We start from the raw sequence: 23713 nt of genomic DNA, 5'->3' as shown, positions 1-23713 counted from the left end.
AAATCAGTATAGGAATTAAACAGTAACAGCCAAAGTAAATTGATGCTGTCAAAAGGGGTTATAAGTTTCATTACTTGTATATTAGGGGTTGAAAGGAAAAATCTTTAGCCTTAGTTGTAAGATGCTGCATCAGGAAAGAGCTGTAACAATTGCTGTAGGTATAAGTATAGGTATAGGGGAGACATAACATTTACTGGGACAAACCCCCAAAGAATTATTTGGTGAACTGACAGGTTGTCTTTAAAAAGTCAGCCATTCGGAACATTTATCTTGGCAGCTCTCAAATCTGACTCACAGCGTGTAGTGTGGCAGTCAATTTTTGAAGGAAAAACGCATAATTAATATGAAAATCAAGGTATAAGGTATTGCCAGTCAGTACCCAACACACAGTTTCTTAGAACAAAGGAGCAATTGAAGTTGTCTTTTAATAGGGTAATCCTGGTTTGTCATTTTGTAGGTTTCAGTTCTTAGTAAAAATGAAAGAAAAAAAACCCCTAGTAGTAATATTTCATATCCAAGAGCTACTTTGTTGCAGAGCTCATACCCAACTCTTGTCTAGTCAAGAAAGTTATCTTTGGTTTTTGAGTTCTTGAATTTTCATAGCCCTTGAGCTTACACATTTGCCTCAGAAGTGTCCCAGCGTTCCTTCGGTCATTTTAGTTCTTACAAGGGAGGAACGGTGTCCGTCGTAGCCCAATGACTAAGAAGGTTTGTATCGACACAGCACGCCCACCAGCTTGGCCTGTGGAGAGCCTGTGCCCCATCGTGGTTTGCAGGTGGGAAGGGCCCAGCGAGTTCAGTTTGGGCTTGCTGCACAGCTAGTGAGTAGGTAGAACTGTGCACAAGACGGTGGGTGTGAATCTGTGGATGGGATCCGAGATGTGACTCCGTGCAGCGCGCGCTCCGTAGCTGTCTAACACTAGGCAAAGTGCTTTACTGTCTCTGAGCCTCAGCTCGCTCTGCTCTCACGCAGAGATAATGACTCCTGCACAAAGGTCATAGGGAGGATTAAATGCATTGAGCAAACCAGTGGGTGAACTCAAAAGTGCTTTCATGGTTAGCTCCCAAGTTATTAATTAATGGCCACAGGTCGTGCCTCCCAAGGAGAAGCCAATTTACCATTTAAAATATTTTCAAATGAATAATGGGAATATTTGTAAAATATATATTTGTAATATTTGTAAAATATATGTAAATATAATATATGTAATATATTATATGTAATATATGTAATATTTGTAAAATATATGTAAAAATACACCACTCCTGGGGCTAACCTCTCCAGACCCTCCTAACTCTTTGCTTATACTCTATCCAATAATAAAGGGACAGGCCCTTTCTCTGCCCAGGAAGCCCCCAGTGCCCAGCGAGCTTGGCATCTCTCAGAGCTTAACTACTCACTCCCGTGGCACATCCCTCGATGAGGGAAGGAAGCCCTTGGCATCAGTAGGTGGTTCCTTTGAACACAGAACAGACCTTTATAAAAATAGCCATTTAGGTCTATTATGTTGTTCCAAGATAGAAGCAAAACTTGTATATTTGATGCATTATTTTAGCTTTCAACTAAAAAAAGGCTCACAATAAAAGACTATCAGATAGAAAAGCATATTCCAACAGGGTTGCATTATAAACAATGATAGGAAACTCTTTGATTATTAAAGCAATCATTTTGCCAGAGGGGAGAATGAAAGAGAAGAAGTTAGGAATTTTGACACTGGACATCACGCATACTTTCCTGAAGTCTCCTGTGGTTTTCCCCCAGCCCCTGGTAACGTAGGCAAGGGCTCAGAAACTGCCTTTGAGTCAGGCTGCCAGAGAGTCAATCCCACTCCAGGGGCTGCGCTCATTCCCTTTCCCCTGGGGCTGCTGCCGGCTAACCTGCCTTCCCTTCCTTGCCTCCCAGGTGGTCGTGGTGGCCCTTTCTCTCTGTCCTTTAAAAGGACAGGATTTGTTCATTGGCCACCCCAGCCTGGGCTCACTGTAGGACCCTTATGAAGGTGCTTCAGGTACTTAATGACTGAAATGTCTCCGTGGCATTCCTCGGAGATCGGCGGGGTGTGGGTCAACCAAGTGCTGGATGTTTTATACAGACCCCCATGAACACTTAGCAGTAGGGAGCCAACAGAGGGCCCACGGAGCCCCGGACTCCTTGAGCCCGCTAGCTGGGAATGCTAACCCTGCTTGCTATACTCATCTTGAATCAATTTCTAAATTTTGTTTCTCCTTCTATGCAGGAAACTATTCTGAATTTCCCTTATTTGCTTTGGTACCGCATTTCATTCAGCTCATTTCTTCATCAGCTATGTTTTGAGCGTCTGCTCTGTACTAGGCAAAGTGAGAGGAACAAAAAGCAACCAAACGTTGAAAAGGAGAGAACAGTTCACACCTCAGGTAGAAAGCAAAACATGCCTCCAGGGTTGAGAGAGAGGGAGAGGTTAAGTATGTCATGATTTTTTTTTCTTTTTTGAGCCGTACTTTCTACAATAAATTGTACTGCCTAAAAATCTATACCAGTATTCATTTATGTAGCAAATCCCATTGTAGTGAGAAGTCCTGTTATCTATGATTGGGACAAGCATCATTTAGAACACAATTTTAGGGAAGCAGAAGACTTTGGACTGTCCCTTGGAGTGAGTTGAAATGGGATTTGACCTATATATCAAGCTTTTCCTTGATATTTTTCATTTCCATGTGTCAACAAATACTTGACTTGATACTAAAGCCAGTTAAATCAATATTTCTTGCTGTAGTCAGGTACAGCAACATATAACCAAGGGCAACATACCCCCACCAGCCATATTCTGTTAGGTACATGTATTTTATCCTAAACCTACTTGACTGAACTACTTTCATATGAATAGGATGAAAATATCAACATAACTACCATTAAAAAAAAAGAAAAGCCAGAGAATCTCTGATCTAGTCCCTCGCCCTTCATTTAAGCAATCCCATAGTTTATTTTGCTCACTTTCATCATAAGGAATGACAATATGGAAAAGATCTTGATTGTGGTAGCTGTGGTTTCTTTCTCTTTTCTCTAAAGTGTTCACTGTAACCCATTCTCCCAACTCCCATCCCAACCAGAGGATTTCTGAACACAGCCGCAAAGTGGCAAATACCAGTAAGCCCAAGTCTCAGACTGTAGGAATCTAATCAATGTGATGAAAGGGAGAGTGAGGTGGAAGCCTCTTACTTACTCTTTTTCTGAACTTTTAATTGTTAGAAAATTTCTGAAAATTATGTAGTAAAAACTCAGTGTTTCCATAAACAAACGGCCTGAAGCATCAATTTATAAACACCAACAAATTTATTTACTGTTATTAGAAGAGCCTAACTTCTCTTGCCTGTGTACTATCAATGGAAGAGTGACTGTCATTTATTGGGCTCCTACTCTGTGCTAAGCATGTACAATATCTCACCTCTAACAGTCAAAATGATGCTTTAATCACGTATTATTATTTCCATTTCATGTTCAACTTCGGCTGCTGAGTAACTTATCTAAGGGCACCAAGCTAGAAAGGGTATAAGCAGGGATTTGAACCCAAGTTTGTCTGGTTCCAAAGCCTTTTCACTTTTACATCAGGAATCTTGAGAGTGTAAAAAGATTTTGTTTTCAAATTGTTAAAGTTACACGTGCTCATTATAGGAAGTTTGGAAAGCAGACAAAATTATAAAGAAGAAAAAAATCACTCAAATTCTTCACCCCGGGGATGATCACTACTAAAATTTTATTTTTCTTTCTAGGCTTAAGAAAGCTATAATTTATATATCCAAGAGGGTATTGTTCCTCAGAGCTGTCATCCTTGAAGTTTATTCATGTTCTCTAACAATGTTGCCATTGCTTAAAGCATTTGTGGAACCAATTTAGGAACTAAATTCTCTGTAGACTCCCATGCACTGGGTACTTCGGTAGAGACATAGCAAAGAGGGTGTATCCATTACCTAAATACCTGTCAAAATAATACATTTTTATGTTCTACCTTTTTGTGCCTTCTAATGTTATATGCTGCAAATATTTGACCATCCTGTAAAGAATACCGTCATTGCCCTCTCTAAGAACCATAAACATCTTCTGCGACTTCAATTGTGGTAGGAGATGGAATTTACCAAAATGCTGCTTCCTCCCATGTCAAAGATTGATGGACATTTTGGGTTATGTTTAAAAGTCTTTATTAAAAATTAAATCAATAAATGTTTAATGTCTCATTTGACAACTCATGTTATTTGTTACATTGTCCACACAACAATGTTTGCCTTTTGTGGTACATAAAGAAAATCAAAGAATTGTTTTTGTCAGAGTTGGAAAAGCACATTTTAAAATCAATTTCTTTTTAATGGAAGTGTTATACTCACTGAATTATTTCCCTCCAAGGAGTTTCTGTGAAAGCAAATATATCTTAAGTGTGATGAACTGATCTTTAAATAAAGTCGGTAGCATCTTTTGTCGAAGTGTTTCGCAAAGAAGCAGGCACGCGTGCGCACTCACACACACATACATAAAAGATCGCTATCAAAATGGCCATTGGTGTACTTTATCAAAGTGAAGAAAGTCAAGTAATTAAGTGCCGGCTGAGTTCTCATCTCTTTGGTTTATTGCACACAACACTATTACTTTCAGAAAACAAACCTAACCCTCAGCTCAAGCATCTCCCTGGTTGTCTGGCTTGTGCCTTATTTTTCACAGACATTCTTATCTGCCCCATAAGGTTAGCATGCCACCCCCTTCCCAGATTGCTGGGCACCTGGGACACCGGGACCCTGGGTCCTAAGATTGGTGCAGAGTCCTTCGGGGCCACACCCAGAGCCCCGATGGGGGCCCACCGGGCACGCGCAGGTGTCCTAAGGGCTGCCCTCTTCCCTGGTCTTCCGATGGCCGAGATTTCCCGTGGTGAGACTTCATCGTGCTCTCAGAGCTCATTACAAAGTGTAGGCTTTGTCTTGTGTTTTAATCCTGGGCGCTATTCACAGTGCCTGGCATTGTGCTCAGTCAGTGTGTTAGAGAAACGAAGGGTTACAATATATTCTCGCAGAAATGGACTGTTCGGAGGAAAGGGAGTCTGATTACAAGAGAGTCAGAATAGAATGGTGGATTCGAATCTCAGGGCTTAAGGGCCTCTAGGTCAGTCCTCTCGCTTAAAGATGAAAACCGGAGAGGTCAGCTGACTTGGAAAAGGTCACCTAGAGAGATGGCGCCAAGCCAGGCACAGCATCCAGCATCCTGAGGTCCTGTCCTGTCCTTCCCAGTGCTCCCTCCTGTCCTCGTTCCCCGGTTGTTTCATGGAGGTTGAGCTGACTTTGCAGGATCAGTGACCAGAGCATTTGAAGCCCCACGCGGTGCTTAACAGAGCAACGGATGCAGAGGGGTTCTCAGGGAACGCTTGAAGAGATTGTTGACTTAGTGAGTGATTGCCTGGTTGACTTAGGAGTCCAGCACCTGTCTCTGTGCCTAAGTGGTTACTAGCTGAATGGTGAGTTCCCTGGGCTTGTGTGGATATTACAGGCTATGTTTTGGAAAGGAGATCATTACAGAAACAATAATGATAATAACAGTAACTAACATTTATTTGTGGTAAATTAGGCAGCATATCCCTGTGGTTTAAAGTCTAGGCCCTGTGGTCAGATGGTCACAGAATCCCAGCTCCATCACTTGCCTTGTGTATGTATATATATATATATATATATATATATATATATATATGTATATTTTTTAGATATTGGGGGTAGGAGTTTATTAATTAATTTATTTACTTTTGCTGTGTTGGGTCTTCGTTTCTGTGCGAGGACTTTCTCTAGATGCGGCAAGCGGGGGCCGCTCTTCATCGCGGTGCGCGGGCCTCTCACTATCGCGGCCTCTCTTATTGCGGAGCACAGGCTCCAGATGTGCAGGCTCAGTAGTTGTGGCTCACGGGCCTAGTTGCTCCGCGGCATGTGGGTCCTCCCAGACCAGGGCTCGAACCCGTGTCCCCTGCATTAGCAGGCAGATTCTCAACCACTGCGCCACCAGGGAAGCCCCTTGTATATTTTTATGAGACAGGTGCTTTCACCTTTTGGCGCCTCATTTTCTGTATCTGCAAAATGCCAGTGGTAATAGTGCCTACCTCAGAGTATCGAAGAGTTAACCCATTGAGGCCCTAGAACAACGCCAAGCACCTTGTAAGAAAGTAATAAATGTTAGCTGTTGTTATTAAAATATCACTACTATGTGTGCCAAATTCATTGCACAAATTATATACTATCCAGTCTTCCCAACATCTCTGTGAGGAAGCTACTATTATTGATATTGTCCCCCATTTTACAGTTGAGTAAACTGAGGCTTTAAGTCACAGGTAAGACCCAATTCCTTGTCTGCCTGACTCCAGAGCCTGTGCTTGGGTGTGGGTGTGAGGGAGATGAGTGGTATGGCTTTGAAATGTGAGATCTGACTTCCCAAATTTCTTTTTCTCCTAGAGCACTGCAGACTCTGACCACTGTCAGGAATATCTCCGTGGATTCCCAGGTAAGCAGAGCTGATCCCTCCCTTCTCTGTATCCTCCTGCTGCCCACATGGCTGGCTGCCCCTGCACCTGCAGCTGACTCCCACAGCTCTTGTCACAGTCTGTCAGCCTTTCAGGATTTTAGCACCACAGTGCTCCTGTCTAGGTGTACAGACCGAAGAGACAAGTCGCTCATGATGGGGTGGGGGATGGGGGTTGGAGGCAAGGAGCAGAGGACTGGAAGCAGTCCTCCCCCACCCACCTGTGCCCTCTCCACCTACATCACCTACATCGACGTTTCTATGGATTTCTGTAGTTTCATGCATGCGAAATACCTCAAAGTACCAGGGGAGAAAAGTCTTTATTTATAGAGATCGTTGTGTTGTAGAAAGGAATTATGGTTAAGAGTGGTGGGCTCTGGGGTCAGACTACTTGGCTTTCCCTCCTTGAAGTGATGACCATTTTTGCTGTTGTCGAAGAACTTGGTCCAGTGAATCTGGAAGTCTGGCTTGCAGTCGTCAGTGCTCACTCAGCATTGAGTGGGGAGTGGAAGGACACAGACTTTGAGCCAGACAGCCTGGCTTTGAATCTTGCTTCTGCTGCCTAGTAACTGTACAGTCTCTGCATGTCACCTGCCTCTCTGAGCCTCAGTTTCCTCCTCTTTAATATGGGGATGATTATACCCATCTTGCAGAGTTGTTGGGATATTTCTAGCTCATGTATGTAAAGTGGACTATATAAGATTGACCTTCAGTTAAATGGTAATTATTATTGTTATCAGTTATTGGTATTTGACTGGGTTCATCACAAGTATTTGTTGGAGGGGAAACATGTTGTTATTTTTCGTTCCTCATACTTTACAAAAATATTTTTATTTTTATTTTTTTCCCCCCAGCAGTCTTGCTTGTTTAAAGTAATTTGCTTAGCAAGCCATTTTTCACTGTGAAAAGATCACCTCTGGTCTAGATCCTGTCAAATGATTGTAAATTCCAAATTGAATTAGTCCAAAATAATGAGGTCTTATTGTACCTGGATGTTTCCATGAATGTTTAAACTTGATTCTTTTTACATAACCCTGAAACTTCAGTAGTAAGATGACTGTAACTTTTTGAAAAGAGCCATTAACGTTGGTTGTTTTCCATGAATGGAATAGAATACTTTACTTCCTCATATCCGAAATCTGAATCACCACGAAAACATTTTCTTTATTGTTGTTCAGAGAGAATTATTATGGAAACTACTGGTTGATTCTTCCTCTCTGTCTCTGTCTCTGTCTCTGTCTCTGTCTCTCTCTCTCTCTCTCACACACACACACCCCCCTTAGTTTTTCTTTCACACACACACACACACACACACACACACACACACACACACAGCTTAGTTTTTCTTTCCATTAGGCAACTGAAGAGTTACTATGTAAATTCTGGCAGCCTTCTCCCCATCAGACAAGCAAGGGCACAATCAATTCCTGTTTTCTTGGAACGTACCAGATAATCAGAAGCTCTGATTATTCTGATGGAAGGCAACAAACAACTTGATGGAAAGACGTACCAACTGAAAACAATTCTGATCATATTTTTGTCAGGAGAATGAGATGCCTCCAGCTGCCTGTCACTCATTATATTAGAGGTAGAAAGCAGGAACGTTTTGGCCTGCGAAAGATTACGGTTGTCTCACGCTGGAACGCCGGTTTTACTGGCTGCTCATCCCCGAACAGTGACATTGGACGTCCATTCTGTAACTCATCTTGCCAGTCGGTCGTAGTCTCAAACCCATGTCACATGAGCACACTTAAGGAATTTTCTAATTATAGTTCAAAGTCTTTACTTTTATCTTTTTACGCTCATTCTGCAGACATCACTGATTGAAATGATTTCTCCCTCAGCATAATCCTATTGCCGGCAGTCACAAAAGAACAGGGAGATGGCAAATGAAACCCACAGTAACTGAAGAGGTGTCCGAATTCAATTAGGAAGCGACCTCTCCCATGCGGACGCATAAGCCATCTAAATGCATTTTAATTGTGAGCTGTGGTACTTATCTGGCCATGTTTATTTGGGATGCAAGTGCCAAAGCTGGATTTAGACCAGAACTCCGATCTTCAAGCTCTAACGACTAATTTGGGTATCCATCGAATCCCTTAATTCATTTCTTAATTAGTTCTCCCAGAATTAGAGTTGCTTGGTTACAATCATTTCCACAAAAATTTCCAATAAAAACAAACGTACATAGATTTTTTTTCCCCCTTTGGTTCACACATTTGCCCTGGTCTTAAAGAACTATTCTTCTTGGTAATCAAAATTATAACAACAATGACAACAACAAAACTAACATGTTGCCAGGCAGTAGAGTGTGAACTGAGGCACCAGGAACCGGTTTGATTCCCAACTCAACCACTTACAGCCATGGGACCTGGGTCAAGTTACTTTCCCTCTCTGGGCTTCAGTTTCCTTTTATAAAATGGGAAGGATAATAGTACATAGCTCATAGGGTTGTTTTAAGGATTAAAAAGGCATTGCGGGCTTCCCTGGTGGCGCAGTGGTTGAGAGTCCGCCTGCCGATGCAGGGGACATGGGTTCGTACCCCGGTCCGGGAAGATCCCACATGCTGCGGAGCGGCTGGGCCCGTGAGCCATGGCCCCTGAGCCTGCACGCCCGGAGACTGTGCTCCGCAACGGGAGAGGCCGCAACAGTGAGAGGCCCACGTACCACACACACAAAAAAAACAGAATAAAAAAGGCATTGCATGTAAGAACTAATAGGCAGTCAGTGCCTGGCATTATCATAGATGCTAGTTATTACGTTTTTTGTCAATAAGACAGTGGGAGACGGAGGAGCAGATTTGCTGGTGCCACAATGTTGTCATCCAAGTATGTCCCATTTCTGTAGTCCATTTGGAGGTCACTCATGATGGTCATGAAACATTGGAGACTCTGAGGTTGGAATTAATCTCTATTGTTTGTATTTGCACTCCTCAGTTTAGCTCAGGATTAACATTTTTGACTTTCCATGCTTGATCAATATGAGTGCTAACTTGAAACCTTTTGGTGCAAACTTGCTTTAAAATTTGAATGAACATTTTGTTCTCTCAGTAGACACAATATTGGCCCTCATTAAAAGGAAAAATGCAATTACAGTATGTAAAAAATATATATGTGGTGGGGAAAGGAGATTTGGGGGTATTGGCTTCAGTAAATTATTGGAAATTTTCAGACTATTTTTTAACAGAGTTAAATGCATTTAATGTCTTGGTTCAAATTTAGTCAGTGTGCAGAAGTGAAAGTCTAGGGAAAGATAAATCTAGTAATTTAATGAACTTTCCTCATGGCTACATAAGAGTTAGTTTATATTAAAATTGATTTCTAAGTGATTCACTGGAATTAACCTTTCTTAGGTTTTTGTTTTGTTTTGTTTTGTTTTAGAAACTAAGGTCCCATCCAGCAATTCCACTCTCATGCATGCACAGGTGTGCACTTGTCTGTGTATTCTAGAGAAATGTACACTTGCGTACATCCAGAGATGTGTAAATTGTTCTTAGCAGCATTATTTGTATTCATCTCAAATTAGAAACACAGAATATCCATCAATAGTAGAATGGATGAATAAACGGTGGTGGAATCGTAAGGAATTATGATGCCTATAACTATATAGCGGAATATTATGCAGCAATGAAAAAAGAATAAATTAGTGCTACACACAAGAAGAGGGATACATCTTAAGACGTAATGTTAAAAGAAAGAAGATACTAAGTATACATAGCAATTTTATTTCATTTATGTAAAGTATGAAAACAGACAAAACTAAACTCTGTTGCTAAGGGTTACAGACATAAGTGGCCAGGAATTTATTACTGAAAGAATCAGGATAGTGGTTCCCTCTGAAAGGCATGCTGGGGGAGAGAGAGGAGTTGCGGGGCTCCTGCAAGTGCTGACAATGTTCTGGTTTTTGACAGGGGCTGGCAGTTGCATGGGTAATACACAGTATATACATCAAACATTAATGTTTCATGTGCTTTTCTGGTTGTGGCTTAGAGTTCATAATTTTAAAAGTTTTTAAAAAGGCAAAATAAACTCTTTCCAACCCAGGTTGGTTTATCCTTGTCCTGCATAGTTTTAGGCCAAGAGATTCCTGTGATTATAAGTGACTCTAGAAGTAAACTACTGCCTCACTGCCTGGCAAAGTGGCCTCCAAGATAGGATATGTACCCACAGGGAGCTCTTGAGAAGATTCATTTGGTTGAGAAAGACAGTGATTAGAATTTTCATTTACATTCATTTTATTATCATGAAGCATTATGATAACAGATGGTGACTATATTGGCACTGGCATCATTCCTGGGTCCACGTGTCAAATGGTCGAGTATCACCTGGAGAGAGGGAGGTGAGGCCTCCTCTTCACAGTGGCTTCCCCTCTGGCTCATCTGCTTTGGTTATTTTGCGGAATATATCATGCCTGGTCAACTGTATTTACAAATTCTGTGTTTTAGTTTTAACAAACCCTCACAGAGTCTTAAAAAGATTCTACAAAGAATTCCCATAAATTGAAGATAATTTTAATATTGCAAGCAACAAGAAAATGTCAAAGTTTAACATGAACTCTGTCGGCCCTGTTATGAGGTAATGACAGTGTTCATCTAATCCGATCTTGCAAGAAGCTGGCCACCAAAATTCTAAATTATCTGGAAGACGTACAGATTTATATCCACTGTGGTTAATTAGTCATGAATCTCGTCCTGGGTGTATTTGACTTGAGACATCATGGTTAGCAAAATAGTACATCAATTCTGTCATTCTATTCTATTTTTTTATGTTTTATAATGTATATACAATAATACATGTATATGAATTGTAACAAATGATTATATGTAGTTAGTACAATAATACATATATATGAATCATAAACAAACAGCCAAACCTTTTTTTGTTCAAACGTGTAAGATGAAAATACCTTGGACGCCACTGCCCTGTAGTTCAAAGGCTACTCCCTGCTAATAGTTAAAATGTGTAGGAGAAGGTAAACTTACTATCCGGGTCAAAAAGAGGCACTTCTTGGTCTTAATGTTTTTATTGACAAATATCATCATAAGGCAATAGTTTATATTTTTTACTTTATTAAGACTTTCCCCAAGCCCTTGGTTTGGAGTTGGGTAGGAAAAAATGAAAAGATGTATATACTCAGAATAGCTCTGTTTTTCTGTTTTGCTTATATTCCCTGTAAGATTCCTTTATGGTTACATATATACATACACACCGAGGTGTAGTGGGAAGGGTGCTTGACCAGCATTCAGGAGACCTGGTTCTAAGCCTAGTTCTGCCACTTGCCAGCAATCAGGCCACAGCACGGAGGCAGTACCCTCTCTGAGCTGTCCTTGCCTTTTCTCTCTCCTGAGGGGATAATAGCAACCCTTCCCTGGCCCTGACAGTGATCACATGTGAGAGCATCTGTAAAATGGAGTTTCCTACAAACAGAAGGAATTATGGTCCTGTCCCTTCTACTTCACCTTTAACAAAACGTAGCTTCTTATTAAAGTACTAACGTCCTTAACCTACAGGGCTGTTTTGATTGGAAGCTACAGAAACTGACTGGCTAGCTTAAACCAAAACAGAATTATTTTTGAATTGTTTTATTGGCAGGATCCTGGGGCATCTATAGCATTGAAGGGATGGTAGAACCTTCAAACTGCATGAAGGGCCACCACCAGGGAAGGCCTTGCAGACTCGACATAGGGCTTTGTGGTCTCTTCTCTAAGGCACTGCTGTCAGTGTGATGGAGTGCTGATGACGTCTACGTGCTGGGGTTCATAGTTCAAAGTCTGAGGCTCCAAGAAGAGGGAACCTAATTTATCCAACTTAGGTCGATGACCGCCTTTTGACCAGTCAGCCTCAGGTGAGGGGAAAAGGTCACATAGGGTAGACAAGGTTCCTGGGAGCTCTAGCCCTGCATGTCTGGGCCATCTCAGGAAATGAGGCATCCCTGTGAGCTTCTGCCTACCACTGGTATTAATGTTTCTATAGTTGCTACTGACTCAACTCTCTTTAAGGGGTTTGAATAAAAGGAATCAAAGAAATTTAAATACGGAAGTATATATGAGCATTTTCTTCAATACATGTCAATGCACCTAACTGAGTCTGGGCTTCTATTTTTCTTGAGGTGAACACTGAAGTTGAAATCACTTTCATTAGATGTTGAAAATTCTCTGTAGGTCCCAAGGGGTCCTTCTGCCCAGGCTGCTTCTCTAAGGTTTGACTCCACTTCTACCTTTAGCTAGTGCTTTACCTCTGGTCAGAAAGAAGGCATTAAATGAATTTTAGGATTCTTAATGCTGATGCAGTCTTCACTGACAGCCTGACTTGACCTAAAATTTTATGCCAATGTGGAAAGAAGGTAAGAGAGGTACACAGAGACTGTGTACCACAAGCAAGTCATCATACCACTAAAGGACCTTAATTTTTTTCTCTTGTGAACCTATTAAAGTATATTGGAATATATCACAGCCATTTCTAGACAGACGTATCCAGCTGTTCCTCACACCAGTGGGTATTTGATACATAGCATTTGTTCTACCAGGGCTCAAGCAGTTACTTATAATATTTTAATAACGGAAATGATGAAAATGTTTATATCCCTGAAAAATCGATGCATATCTTCCCAAACAAGTTAAATATTGCTATCAAATATTGCCCTGGCAAGTCCTAAATAGAGTATTGTCCCCTTTGGAACATTCACTATATAGCTATACAGAGTGCAGAAATTCTTTGTTTTTAAAGCACATACACATAATGTAAGAACCAAATTTTATGTTGTTAACAGACAGTGAAGTATCTTTATGTAAAAAGAAAAGTTCTTTCTACCACCGAAGAAAGAGAAGTGGTAACAACAATCATTATTTTACCCGGTCTCCATTTTCCCAAGTGCTGAGTTATAATGTAATCTGTGGTTTATACTTTTTAAACCAACTCTCAATAGATTACCAACCCAGTGCCTCACACTGGTTAGGTTATGAGGATGATTTATTATTTGTCAGATTATACGTGCTGACCCATGAAATGTTAAACTTGTATTGACAGCTGTTGTCCAAAGGTTTGCAGGTGTCCTGACTAATGCTTTGAAAGACCAGCATTAGCAATAAATCACAGCGTACATAATTTTTCGATAAAGCAGTGGAAAGGATTTTGCCTTCTAGGTCCTCTAAGCTTTGGTATTTGGAAGTTACTTAAACGGGAAATTAAAGTAAAGGGGTAAAACATTCTCAGGCTTTAACTCTTGAATTTTGGGCCAGCCATAGGCAACAGCTAAAGCATCTTGGTAGCTTTGTTCTCCTAACCCTGAGATCTCTTGGCTCTGGGAACTAACGAAGTGCCGAGCATAGGCCTAACTGCATTCCTAGTTACTGAGACAAAAATCTCACAGGAATTTTCCTTTTTTTTCAAAGGCGTACCTTGCGCATTAACATTTTCTGGAATAGCAGAATTGTTTATAAGACTTCTGCAAAGCTTTCTGAAAAGAGAGCTTGAAGAGGGCTCTGGCAGCCAGTTAAGAGGCATGCAGTTGCTCACCTAGAGTGACAAAGAGTTAGGGAGAGGAACTCAACAAGTAGGAGAGATGTGGCTTTGTCCTCTAAGCTTGCTCTCTGCTAATGAGTTAATGTTCTCTTTTCTTCTTCTTTCTCTATGGTCTGCTCAAAGATTTAGCAAAATGGTGCATGACCTAGTCAGCTAGCCCCATGGTAGACCACCGGCTGACTGTAAGTTCTGTTCACTAGTATTTCCAGTGCTGTGACTACTGCTTGATACATAAGAAATGTTCCATTAGTATTTGTTGAATGAAGGAATATATTCAGGTAGGTCTTTCTGTGATCTGTATATTGGTGATTTATATATTGGGCCAGATATACTCTGGGCCACATTACTTCTGATCAAGGAATCAGTATCCAAATTTAGTAGACTGGGACCTTCCAGTATGATGGAGAATAAGGGCTTGGAGAAACCCAAACTTGGAACAACCTGAATACTCAGCAGTATTAAAGGAACTGATACAACCTTCCAGGAGGCTTAATTTACTCCAGAAGTTAGCATATCCAGTGAAAAGTTTTAGCTTATCACAGTTTTTCTTAATGTAAATAGGTTTGCAGAGTTCTTACCATACTGACAGTATCAGTTTCAACTTTATAGAATTTTGCTTTTAATACATCAGTTGGCACGCACCCAGTGCCAAGACCAAGGGTTAGCTCGCTGCTTCACTTCCTTCCTCCAAGCTGCAACTTCTCTCACAACGCCAGGCAGCTGTCTCCCAAATGTATGCTGTCAGTAATGTAGGAAACCAGATGACCCAAAGAGGGTAAATCAGCACAAATTTATCATCAGAGCTGAGAGAAAGAACCTCAAAATGAATGCTCTGCTAACTGTAGGTCAGAAATGTTATCTCTGTATCTCAAGGACAGGACGTTTTTGTTTTCTTGGCTGTGTTGGGTCGTTGCTGCGCGCGGGCTTTCTCTAGCTGCAGCGAGCGGGGCTACTCTTCATTGTGGTGGCTTCTCTTGTTGCGGAACACGGGCTCTAGGCACACGGCTTCAATAGTCGTGGCATGTGGGCTCAGTAGTTGTGGCTCGCAGGCTCTAGAGCGCAGGCTCAGTAGTTGTAGCACACGGGCTTAGTTGTTTCGTGGCATGTGGGATCTTCCTGGACCAGGGCTCAAACCCATGTCCCCTGCATTGGCAGGCGGAGTCTTAACCACTGCGCCACCATGGAAGTCCCTCAAGGATAGAACATTTAATATAGATTTGGGTACAAAGTACACATCACCCTCCAGGCATGCTCAACTGTGTCAACCAGAAAAATTTCTTTAGTGTTTATAATTTTCCCTTTTTCCTAAATTAAAAAATACTAACGTGAACTCTTGACTCTCAACAACACGTTATTATTGTATATAGGGCAAAGAGTAAATAAGACACTTGCCTAATGACAAAACAGTTCCTTTTAACTCAGCAAACTGGGAGTAATATTAGCGTGTTATCTTTTTTCCATGCTTCTTTGTGGAAATAGGCCACAATCATTGTTATTCCATCATTCTTCATTACCTTATAGCAGGCTTCCTGTTTATGCTATGAAGAGCTGTTTTTAAAGACCCTTGAGGGGTCTTTCACCTATAGTACCCCTTTAGAATATCTGAGGGTTTGGAAATATAGAAACTTCTCTTAATGAAATATGCTTAATGGTCTGTGCAGAGTATTGCAATATTTACACCTCGTTCAGGTCATGTAAATTATATTTAATTAGTCATTCTGGGAAAGTAGTAGATATTTTAGAATAGATTCAGTACCTAGAACCCACTGTTTGCCTATTATGTATAGTACTTCAGCTAAAATTCTATGAGGACTATTTATAGATTAAAAAAAGTGTTTGCAGTAGCATAAAGCCAATTCTTAGGGACTCATAATAATACAAAGAACATGTCATGTTGGGGCATGAAAAGCATCCACGTGGGACAGACTTTTATAAAACTTCTTTGTAAACTTTAAAGTGCTGTACACATGTAATCATTATTTTTACATTTGTGACATGCAGAACTTCTGGGCTGAATGACAGTCCATAACTTTGTGTTTTAATGCTGAATATGTTCCTGTTTCAAGTGAGATTTCCTTTTTCACATGTAACCCTTGTGTCAGAGACTCCCTGAGTTCCTTAATTGGATTCCTTCACACTGTACTTGACTTTTGAACCCTCCAGACCATGCTTGTGCCAGGAGAAGCACACTTCACATGTTGCTTTAGAAGGTGGTATGATTTCTAGGAAGGAACCTCAACCTGCATCACAACTGCAATCTATAGATGACGGCTAAGAGCCCCACCGTGGTCATCTCCCAGTCCCTCCTGCGTACTGGAATAGGACTGAGAAATCACTCATTCCTGGCCTTATGTGGCCCCCCTTTATGGGCCTCTGACATGCCTACTTTTCCAGAACTTCTCTGCCATGACACTCTGCTGCTTTGGTATCTTCTGCAGACTGGTCCTTTTTTGGTAGTTATTCCAGCCGCCTGCGCTTTTTTCCTGCCATCACCGTGTCTTGGTCGGTCGCTCTGTTTCTCTCTGTCCTCCCAACACCACCTTCTCTGCGCTTCAGCCTCCTTTTTTGCCCCCGTGGCTGCAAGAAACTAGAAACAAGAAAATGTGTCCTGGTAGTATTCCTCTGCCCATTTCCCACTGCCCTCTCTCTTCCCTGGGTGAAATTGCTCTTTTCTCCAGCACTCCAGCGTTGCCAGCTGCATCTTTGTTCCCCTCTCTTGCCCGAGAGCTCGCGTGGAGTGGGCGCAGGGCTGGGGGGAGGACTGGCGGGGGGGCACAGCCCCTTTCTCCGCGGCTCTAGAAGTGCCTCATTTGTCCGCACCCAGGACCAGGCCATGGGAAACAGACTCCCGGACAGTCACCATGGGCTATACAAATATTACTTCCATTTAGCTTGACCTTTCATTGTGCTCTAAAATGACTGAACATACTTAAATGGTATGCAGTATGTTTCCGGAAACAAAAATAAATGGGGTTCTTTTAAGAAGCCACACTTGAACTTTTGCCCTCTCCTTCCTTTTTGAGTCATTGTATCCAGTTCAAGGTTTCCTTTTAGCATGTCTTTTTCTTTGGTGAGAGATTGCTAATTTCTGTACTGATAAAAGTATGAATCATGGAAGCCACGTGAAGATAAGGATACCTCATCTGGCCTTAAAACTCTTAGCTCTGGGAATTGAGTCTTGCGAACATTTCTTAAGCGCCGACTGTGTGGCGGGCACCCGCAGACAGACGGACTAGTTCTGTAACCGCGTTAATGTACTAATTCAACTAATCCTCACAGCGGCCTTGTGAGGCCGGTAGTATTGTTATTTGTCTGTGTTTTAGGATGTAGACACTGAGGCATAGTGAAAACAAGTTAGTTGCCCAAGTTCACACAGTTAGCATGGGCAGGGCCTGGACTTGAACCTCGGGGGTCTGCCTCAGTGCCCACGTTCTCAACTACTGAACTAGCTGCCTGAGTGCCTTGAGTGCATCACGTAACCCCTGGGAGCCCGATTCGTCATCTCTGAGGTGGTACCAGTAACACCTACCTTACTAAACTGTGGGGAGGATCAAATGAAATGATTATTTGAAAGGGCCCGGTGTAGATTGTGAAATGCTAAAACATCAGGGTTAATTTTGGGCTAACTGTCGATAAGATATTTTCTATTGGGGGGTCTTATTGTTGAATCTGGCCCTTGCTCCTTGGATATACTGCTGGTTCAGATGAAACACTGCATGTTTGTCTTGAGGGTTTTTTTGAAATTTCAGAAAACCCCAGGTTTCACAATGAAAATGATCCTTTTATTCCTAAATGGTAGCATCTGGGAGTATTTAGAGCATAGGCAAAACTCAGTGTAACACTTTTAACATGCCAAGTAAGTTCAATGACATTCGTTCCCTTTAACCCCTTTAACATTAATGTAGCACTAACACCCCTCCCTTTTTTTCTAAATCACGCAAAATTTATTTTCTTCCAAGTCTTCTGTTTACTACATACTGAGTACTTGTCATGAAGGGTCCTTCAGTGTAAAACATGGGGTCTGGGACCATGCTTTTCAACACCCAGCCCTGAAATAGGAGATATCAGGCAAGATTTAGGCCAATGGAAGAGAGATGGAAATGGAGTCTAAATTTAGAAAGACCACAGGCTGGGGCTTCCCTGGTGGCACAGTGGTTAAGAATCCGCCTGCCAATGCAGGGGACACGGGTTTGAGCCCTGGTCCAGGAAGATCCCACATGCAACGGAGCAACGAAGCCCGTGCGCCACCACTACTGAGCCTGCGCTCTAGAGCCTGCGAGCCACAACTACTGAGCCTGCATGCCACAACTACTGAAGCCTGCGTGCCTAGAGGCCATACTCTGCAACAAGAGAAGCCACCGCAATGAGAAGCCCGCGCACCACAACAAAGAGTAGCCCCCGCTCACCACAACTAGAGAAAGCCCACATGCAGCAATGAAGACCCAACACAGCCAAAAATAAATAAATAAATAAATTTATTTTTAAAAAATGGATCTCCATTTCCTTATTAAAAAAAAAAATAGAAAGACCACGGGCTGAAAAACCCCATGTTTCAAAATGTGGGACAGGACACCAGAGCCAGACCCCCGAGAGGTCTGATGGGTGGTGCTGGAATAGAGGGAGGACTTGGGAAGAAGCAGAAAGAGGAGACTCAGAAGGACAAGCCGAGCGGGAGATGGGTGTTTCCTGCAGCTGGTCCAGGGGAGATGGAAGCTTCCCTCCTCCCGGTGATGCCCGGCCTGGCTTTCCCTGCTCTCAGGCCCCCCTGTGTGTTTTTGGGTCTCACAGTGTTCTCACAAGTCAAGATGCTGGAGCTCTGTGTATTTACAGTCCCTTGGGAGAAGTGAATCCCCAAAGGCCTGAACTTTTGTGATTTAATGGAGCTCTCATACATCCTAGAAATGGAGTTCTTCCTGGTTTCTTACGAGACTTGCATTTCATACCTAGGGCGTGCTGTTTGGAGGGTCTTCCAGGCAGGAGTCATGATCATAATGAGTTATTTTTTCCTCTTTTCTGGATAAGAACAATATCCTTGCCATTCAGTTTTCAAATATAGCAAGCAGTCACGGTAGAAGGATATCCTTATGTTAGGAAAGAAGTTGGCAGCCTCAGTGATGTGAAAATGTCCAATTTAGAAGATACTTTTAAAAAGAAAAGCTGCTTTAAGTCCTTTTTGGAACCAGGTAGAATAAAAATGAATAAATAAAAAATTTAAAGTACAATGTGCAGCCTGACAACACATTCTACTTCTTCTCTTTAGCCTTGTAGGTACTTGTCAATTTTGCCTGAACTTCAGGTGTTGTTTTTATCATTTCCTTAAAATGTCAAACTGCAAACCGGTTCTGCCATCTAATGGGGAGCATAAGTTGGATGATAGATTTTCTAGCTGATGCATGTAATCAGTGCACTACAAGAATGTTGCCAGGGACTAAACATCTAGAATCTCTTTAAGAATATTGGTAAGTGTGTAAAAAGAGTACTTACACAAGAGGGGGAAAAAGACATCAAATTCCAAAGAAAGAATCAAAATGGAGTGTATAAGTCAGCCGTGACTGGAAGTAGATAAAGAGAGAGCTTCTAGTAAAAACAATTATCTAATTGATTAAGGTGTTTGCAGTTAACACTCATCAGAATTATAGATAATAGCACATCTATTACACTTCACCAACCCAAGCCTATATGGTTTCTCTTCATGAAGTGCTGAACTGATCAGAGCACTTGATTTGCATGTAACTCAAGTAAATTAAACTATTGACTCAATTGGTGGAGGCAATATGTATTTCTAAAAGACCTTTAAAAATGTGTTCACTGTTTTGTCACAGAAGTTTTATTTCTAGGAATTTATGCTAAGGAAATAATTAAAGATATGTGCAAAGGTTTTGGCCACGAAGGTGTCAATCACACCATTGTTCATAATAGGGTAAATAGGAAATTACTTACATGTACAACAATAACAGATTAGTTAAATATATTATGTTACAAATAGTGAAATACTGTTCAGCTACTATAGATGATATAGTTAAATATTGATAATGAAAAGATGTTCATCATATATTGTTAAGTGATAAGATCCCATTATTAAAAAAAACAAGTATGCACAGAATGATCACATTTTGGTAATATATGGATATATTCTTAGAAAATGACCTGGAAATATATTTAAGGATTTTTTTTTTTTACATCTTTATTGGAGTATAATTGCTTTACAATGGTGTGTTAGTTTCTGCTGTATAACAAAGTGAATCAGTTATACATATACATATGTCCCCATATCTCCTCCCTCTTGCATCTCCCTCCCTCCCACCCTCCCTATCCCACCCCTCCAGGCAGTCACAAAGCACCGAGCTGATCTCCCTGTGCTTTGCGGCTGCTTCCAACTAGCTATCTGCCTTACGTTTGGTAGTGTATATATGTCCATGCCACTCTCTCACTTTGTCACAGCTTACCCTATTTAAGTGTTTTTATTTTTTTTATTTTTTTTATTTTTTTTTGGCGGTACGTGGGCCTTTCACTGTTGTGGCCTCTCCCGTTGTGGAGCACAGGCTCCGGACGCGCAGGCTCAGTGGCCATGGCTCACAGGCCCAGCCGCTCCACGGCATGTGGGATCTTCCCGGACCAGGGCACAAACCCGTGTCCCCTGCATCGGCAGGCAGACTCTCAACCACTGCGCCACCAGGGAAGCCCTATTTAAGTGTTTTTAAAGTGGTTCTCTGGGTAGTAAGATCCATGAGCATTTCAAATGTTCTTCATTTTTGTGTGTCTTTAATTTCCTACTCTAAACATATACTGCTTTTCCTAATAAGAAAGAACCAACAAAGTTTATTTTTAATTGAAAAGAGGAAAATATGAGTCAAACCGTATGAAAATGATGGGTTCTAGACACCTCATGTGATGCTCTTCAGGAGAATATATTTGTAAACGTACTTCAGCTGAATATGCCATGATTTGAGAACAGTAACTGCTCTTTCCTACACCTGATTTAGCAGAGATTATAAGCTTTCTTCCTAATCTCTGCAAAACGAAGGAACTCAACCTATTAGACCATCTCTGGGGTTCCTTCCTACTCCCAAATGCTAGGTCTGAGAAACTGCTGAGTGGGGGACTTACTGCATTTCTCATAATTACAAGCTGCCGTATGATGGAAGTGTATTAATAAGAAGGATTCATCTTATTATTTGTAGTACATTCAAACCAACCCACTCTGAAAGGTTTTTCGTGATTCTGTCTTCTGATGCTTTGGAGAGAGACCTTCACATGATCTAGTTTTTCCATCACTTGTTGATTACCCTAGTTTTGAATGTTTGGGGAGAGCTTAAGGTAAGGGTCACGTTGCAGGGGAATGTGTTTCAGGGGAACTTCAGCAGTAGGTGGGAAGCAGTTGAAGGAAAGAGTGACAGAGAATTAACCTCCACTAGAAAATAAAAGTCCCGCCAGCTGTTAACCCTTACAGCCCCTCAGCCTCTTCCTTTGGTATCAAGGAAGGCCTCTATGTCCATACACCCTGGGCCAGGTTTAGCTCAGTGAGGCGAGATGTCATATATTTTTCTCATTAAGCACTCTTGGCAGATGTCATGGTATTACAATCAGTTCCTCCTACCTGTAAAACTACAATTTCAGAATGAGTTCACAGTCAACATAGAGGTAAATTACAGTGCACATCTGGCGGGTTGACTTCTTAATTCTGTAACTTCTGAATGGAAGTTGGTGGAAAGACTATTGTGCCACGAGTTAGGAAAGCAAACTGTATTTTGATCCTGGCTCTTCCATGAATTAGTAGAACCTTAGAGTTTTTTTAGGTCCAAGTTTTTCTCCTCTGTAGAGTGAGAGGGTTGAATTCAGTGATTTTCAAGCTTCCTTCCAGTACTGAAATTATATGAAAATGATTTACAGACGCCATTTATTGTTGCCTGCATGACTCTAGACCAAAGGCAGGATGTCTGTTAACAATCCAGCCTTGTGAGTCCTCAGTCTCTTATCTCCCTTGGTGCAATAAATGCTGTTTTCTTGTTTATCTTGCTTTTCTTGTGCCACACTAAATAATTTCAGAGAGCACCTCATTTTGGCATGCCGTATATCCTCTAATGTATGATGTGTCTTTGTGACTAGTGAAAAAAAATTCTTAATAGCAGCTGCTTCTCTAGTTTTTAAAGCTATCGCCTGAGAACTGAATGTCAATTCAAAGATTCCCATACTTGTTACCATTTCTAACCTAACCTATAGAATTCTAAGGCAAAATTTGAAACAGAAAAATTCCTGCCTTGAGACAGTGAACTCATAAATATGTAGTATGATTTATCCCTATAATTTAAGAAGAAATTAGGATATTTAACATTTTTAGCAACATTTTTTTTTCAGTAACTACACTGAATATGCAAAATTGGGCCGCTGCACATGCCTGCTGATCCTGCACTTTTAATTGTAGATACCGTATTTTAAGATTGAGTAATGATTTCAAATGAATCTACTATAAAAGGAGAATCAGGTTACCCTAATGAAAGATTTTATAAATCAAACACTTGTGTGTTTTTACTTTATCTCTAATTTGTAGACTCCTTTACATATATAGGATCTCTGTTTTCTATAGTGAGCACAGAAAACCCAACCGAAACAGGCCACAGAGGAGACTACCAATTGCCCCTCCGACACCCTTTCTTTCCTTCTTCCTTAGTAGCACACCCTGGTTTTATTCAAGGGCATAGCGTGCCCAGCCAAAAGACTGCATTTCCACACCTCCCTTGCAGCTAGGGGTAGCCAGTGGAGAGATCGTTAGATGGGACTTTCAGGAAACCTCTTTGGCGGGGGTTGACTGGGCTGTGATTCTTGACTCCTGCTTCCTCTGTGTTCTTTTGTGTACTCTCCTCTCTGAGCTCGTGTTCACAAGATGGCTAAGGCAGCTTTAGTTCCATCGTCCTCTTCCATTCAAGCCTAGCAGAAAGAAAGTCCAATTTCCTAATAGCCTTAAGCAAAGCCCTGGATTGGCTTCTCTTTGGCCTGAGTGCCCATTTGGGGTTTTGTCGAACCCATAACTGAGACATATGGAATGATGTGCTGATGGGTTCATCCTGGGTCATATACCTCACTCCCCACCCTTTCTGGAGGTAGCAAAATGGAGCTTTTGTGGCCAGGAGAATTGGGAGTGAGTAGATACTGGATGATGACCAAACCACAAATATCCACCCCACCAAATCTGCCAGTTTCTTCTCTGAGTTCTAGTCTCTAGTAACGAGGTAGATGATCATTTGGTTTGCAGAGTTACACTGAATAATGATTTGGTCTTTGGGTTCACTTATGGTAAGTGAAATTGAAGTCTCAAGGCCATACCATGAATCCAGATTAAATATCAAAATATATATCTTTTAGTTTTCCAGATTAACGTCTTGCAATAAGCCATATAACTTCCCTTTTTCATTACCACCCTATTTAATGGCCTTCTAAAAGGGTAGAATCAAAGTTTGCCAAAAAAATGTTTAGACCCCAAATAATGGTATTTTCCAACACAGCTTGTTGATGCAGCAGAGGACATTGTCTCTAAACATAAAGTTATATAACAAGTTAGAGCTAAATGAAATTTAAAATGACTTGTGACAAACCCTGAAAAAGTGGTACTTTAAAATAGTAAAGTCAGCAAGCTGCCTATTGTGTAAGCCACAACACCAGTGCTCTGAGTTTAGGTGGAGGA

General features: G+C 41.4%; 1 protein-coding gene across 1 annotated transcript in view; it reads left to right on the top strand.

The window, feature by feature from the left end:
- SPATS2L (spermatogenesis associated serine rich 2 like) overlaps positions 1-23713 on the top strand; it is a 169436-nt gene that overhangs the window by 15561 nt on the left and 130162 nt on the right. The window contains exon 2 of the mRNA XM_060016346.1: positions 6448-6496. The gene's annotated coding sequence lies outside the window, so the exon portion shown is untranslated. The remainder of the gene's footprint in view (positions 1-6447; positions 6497-23713) is intronic.

This window comes from Delphinus delphis, chromosome 7, assembly GCF_949987515.2.
Source record: "Delphinus delphis chromosome 7, mDelDel1.2, whole genome shotgun sequence".
Lineage (NCBI taxonomy): Eukaryota > Metazoa > Chordata > Mammalia > Artiodactyla > Delphinidae > Delphinus > Delphinus delphis.
The sequence above is the reverse complement of the archived record's forward strand: the minus strand, read 5'-3'. Positions and strand labels throughout refer to the sequence as shown.